Source organism: Pteropus vampyrus, unplaced genomic scaffold (genome assembly GCF_000151845.1).
Source record: "Pteropus vampyrus isolate Shadow unplaced genomic scaffold, Pvam_2.0 Scaffold213, whole genome shotgun sequence".
Taxonomy (NCBI): Eukaryota; Metazoa; Chordata; class Mammalia; order Chiroptera; family Pteropodidae; genus Pteropus; species Pteropus vampyrus.
Window position 1 is genome coordinate 1,194,481 of NW_011888994.1, and position 3,423 is coordinate 1,197,903.

Genomic DNA, 3,423 nt, shown 5'->3' on the forward strand with positions numbered 1-3,423 from the left:
CATTCCCTGTCATCACCTTCCTCCAGAGTCTCAAGAAATGGTTTGAACTTCTGAGCAGGAGAGAACCAGGACTCTGCAGAACAGAAGTGGATGTCGAAGGAATCTTTCCAGGACCGCAGAGGGGGATAGAGAGTTTAAGGAGAAAAGAGAGAGGCAGCAGGGCAGTGGATGGACATGAAAATGCCTGGGAGGTCTGGGGAGCCTTCAGTAACACTGGATCGGACAACAGACAACGAGGAGGCTGTGGGTCCAGGGGGAGGCACCTGTGAAAATAGCAAATACTTGAGCCAGAGACGGTACACATCCTGCCCTGGCTCCTTCAGGTTCCCCACAGAGGCAGGGATCACAGGGCGAGGGTGATGTGTCTCCCACGATGTCAGTGTCCCAAGGGCCCATCAGGAATTTGACAGAGGAACTGGCTCAGGGGCTGCAGTGACAACTGAGAAAAGCATGTGAGAGATATAGAGGGAGCGACAGTCAGGTCACCATTCCCCAAAGTATGGCTTTAACCTCTGCATCCTCCTGCCCACTATCTCTGGGGGATCCCGACAAACCAAAAAACTGCTCTGAAAGGGATGGGTGAGGGGTGCTGGTGGGGGAGGGCCTCGGCCAGGCGCCATCATCTCCCCTCCGCCACACAGCTGACAGACACTTGAGAACTTTCCTTCCCAAGCCTGTATCCTGCTGGTTCAGGGCAAAGTGTGCAGCTTTCCCACCAGGATCAGTGAGGAAATGGCCTGGTTTGGACTCAAACAGACTGATTTGTTTTCCCAAGAAGGCCTCAGCTCCGTTCAGGGAGCCCCAGCAGTGCCCATTTTTCCAGGGTGCCTATCCCTCCCTGCTTCCCTCTCTAGGCTCTGAGAACACATCACCTAGTGTCTGTAAGGCTTCTGCTTCTTGTTTGACATCCCTTATTTACAAAGCAAACAAAATGTTCCTTTTAACACACATCATGCAAAGTTTATTAATGCAGAAAACAACCCCAGGGGGCCGGCCCGGGGGACCCCTGAAACCTGCCAGCACAAACTCTTCAAACGCTCAGTGCGTCAGATCCTCCAGGACAATATTTCACACAATGGAGTAAAAATAATATTTTTCTTTGGGCCTTTCCAGCCGCTTTTGTGGCAAGCAGACAGAAATTATTTTCTTACTCTGCTCCCAGAGCAGAAATCTGGACGAAGCTGCGTTTATTTGTTTAACACAATGATTTCATCCTAAATGTCTCGACAGCGAATAGTTGGTGGTTTAATAAAGGGCCTTTGAAAGGAGGCTGGAGCTGGGGAGATGTGAGGCATGTGGCTCTCGGGGGCCCGGTGGCCACGAGCTGCTGTGACTGGAGCAAAGGAAAACGGGGTGCCCCCTGCAGTCTGTCGGGGAGCTCTGGGGTGGTGGCATGTTATGGCTCCCTGATCAGAACAATCCGTGCTGCTTTCATCCTGAGGAAGGGAGGAGACTGACCCTTTGGTCACAAATGCCAGACCTTCCCCAAGATCAGCTCTGCCAAATACAGATAGACACAAACCCAAAAGCAGATACTCAAACTTGCTTGGAAAAAAGAGGCCTTTGTATTCATTCCTGCCTTCCCCTGATTAAAAATTATGTCCTATGTCAACCAAATGTTGGTTGCTGTTCTGATGCCACCCTAGATTAGGGAGAGGGAGGGGGAACAGGGCCGGCTCAGGCAGAAACCTTTACCGCAGACAGCCAGGTCATCAACCTGCAATTACAAGTGTCAACAAAAACTCAAAAGGCTCATTTGGCCTCACTTCTTTTCCTGAGGACTAACGGGTTGGAGGGAGTGAAATGGAACAAATACACATAGGGGAAAAGAGCCGGGAGAGGTGGTGAATGGTATAAAAACTGCCCTGGTGGTCCCAGGTCCTCAGAGTCCCGCTCCCTCATTTTACAGAGGAGGGGGAGGCCCAGAAAGGAACAGTAACATGTCTGAGGGCACACAGCTCTTAGAACTGTGACTGGTACCCAGGCGTCCAACTTCCAGGATAAAAGGGAAAAGAGCTCGATCCAGCCTTACACTTGACAAAATCAAAAAGCTGAATTACAGGTCTCATTTTTGCCAGCTGGGACTTGGATGGAATATCTGATTATATTTCTGGTGATTTGGTTCTTGGAACAACTGATTTGGATCTAGTTCCCAGAAGGGATGTAAGAACCAGTGAAGAAGAAAGTATCTATTTTCACTCACACAGATATATTGCCAATTATAAAAGCCATACATAGTCATCGAAGATTATATAAAACATATACAAGTATAAACAAGACAACAAAGATTGCTTATAGTTATTCTAATTACTTATAATAATGTATTACTCTTAACTTATTGGTCTCTCTCAGTGTTTTTTCCTTGCTTCTTATTTCTTTCCTTGCTTCTTATGCTTGCTTGCTTATTTATTTATTTAAAAGCTAAGATCCTAATTGCTTTTTTTAAAAAAATGGTTTAATTTGTTCTTAAGCATCTCCCCACATCATTAACAGTCTCCGTGAAGCGTGACCTTTGAAGAGCCGACTCTGTGGTATACCATCATTTATATGGCTGTCATAGTTCCTTCCTTCCTCTAATACCCCAGGCTGGGCAAAGGACAGAATATCTTCGAGTAGGTCTTAAAGAGCAGCCACTGAAAGACTGTAGGGCTGTTTGGGAAGTGGCCTTCAGATTCTTGCAGCACTTGAAATCTCTTTCCTCCACCTCAGAGTGGCTTCAGATTGCTTTCAAATCCAGCTGCCTACCCCGCCCCCAGCTCTCTTTCATCCTTCCCGTTTCTTCTTTGTGCTACTTCCTTCCTAGTCCTAAAATAGGCAGATATTAATTCCTTACATCTGCGTGGTATTATACAACCTCAAAGAATTTTTATAGAAAAGGCCTCATTCAATCATAATAAAAACCCTACAACATGGACAAGGCACAATAACAATTTTACATTCAACAAATGTTGTCTAAGTGCCAACTATCTGCATTTTGGTCGTCACTGAAGGAGGATCACAAATAAGTTAGTCCTTATCTCAAAGCATTTTTAGTCTAGTGGGGGCATTTTTAAGGAATTCAGTAGGTGATGGATGCTGTTATTATTGGCCGAACTGACTTACCTCCTGTCACATGGCTAGTTAATGGCTCAGGGAAGTAACCTAGCACCTCCTCCACTTTCACTACTCTGTATCCAATACCACATCACAGTTAGTCAAGAATCGACTCAGAATTGGGGGGATTGTTGAAGGCAGGTAGATGATGGGAAGCCTTTGGAACTCCCTCCACCCCTTCTTCTCAAGCCCTAGTGAAAGGTCCTAACATTTGAGATGCCAAATCCCCTGAGAGGAGTCCATGGAGTGAAGCTTTCTGTGTATTGGAGGTAGAGATGATATAACATATCTTTTTAATGAACGAGTGGTTATTTGAGATTAAACTCCTTC

General features: G+C 46.3%; 1 long non-coding RNA gene across 1 annotated transcript; it reads right to left on the minus strand.

Moving 5' to 3' along the window:
• Positions 1 to 938: 938 nt before the first annotated feature.
• Positions 939 to 1,765, minus strand: LOC111747151. Its single transcript, XR_002783416.1, has 2 exons — positions 1,718 to 1,765; positions 939 to 1,436 (listed from the first exon to the last, which is right to left on the minus strand). It is a non-coding gene; the product is annotated as an uncharacterized LOC111747151 (long non-coding RNA).
• Between the last annotated feature and the right edge of the window lie 1,658 nt (positions 1,766 to 3,423).